Source organism: Limulus polyphemus, unplaced genomic scaffold (assembly GCF_000517525.1).
Source record: "Limulus polyphemus unplaced genomic scaffold, Limulus_polyphemus-2.1.2 Scaffold2464, whole genome shotgun sequence".
Lineage (NCBI taxonomy): Eukaryota > Metazoa > Arthropoda > Merostomata > Xiphosura > Limulidae > Limulus > Limulus polyphemus.
In genome coordinates, this window is record NW_013668074.1 from 181,850 (window position 1) to 182,698 (window position 849).

The following is an 849-nucleotide window of genomic DNA, read 5'->3' on the forward strand; positions in this document are numbered from 1 at the left end:
TCTGGATTCCAATATAAAGTTTATTACTATTTCTTTTTATAAAACAACAGTTCTATAATTATTTTGGTGATCTTCATAAAATTGAAAAGGCTTTGAAATAGTAAATACTTGTAGAAACAAAGACAGCCATTAAAACCATGGGAAAGTCCAACTGTAGAAATAAAATAACCATTAAAACCATCTGAAAGTCCAACCATAGCCAAATAGTTTAAATTCTTCAAAAGTGTCACTTACGTAACAAATATTAATTTGTCTGAACTCTTTTATAAAATCACATGGAAATAAGGAAAGGAAATTGTCCACATATATCTTTCAAAATTGTGGTAATATTACTACAAAATTCACAGTGGAAATGTACCACAGAGGTAAGTCAAAAGTCTGGAATATGTGAGGTTTGATAAGATTTGCCTACAAAAATGTAAAATCAACATGGACAGTAAGAGAACTGAAGTAGACAAATATAAGACAAAATTAAACAATCTCTGTTATCACTCAAAGTTTTGATTTATCTTTAATCATCTCACAGCATTTCAACATACTTACTCACTCACTTCTTAAAAATTTTGTATCAATTTGTGGCTATTGAAACTACATGGAAAACAACTTTAGACCAACTACAAAAATATGATAGGTTTTCATTCCTACCCCTTTTAGTTTGGCATCTGTTGCTCAAAATTATTTTCTTTTTTAGTTTATGTTCGGTGACTGCATGCTAGTGCCATGCTTCAATGAACAAACTAAATTGCTTACAGGTGATACTATTTCATTCTGCCACTTAATATTGTGTATAATCTATCATTTTTAAAAATAAAAAACATCGGCAGCTTGGAATACACAGCCTTCTTGTTC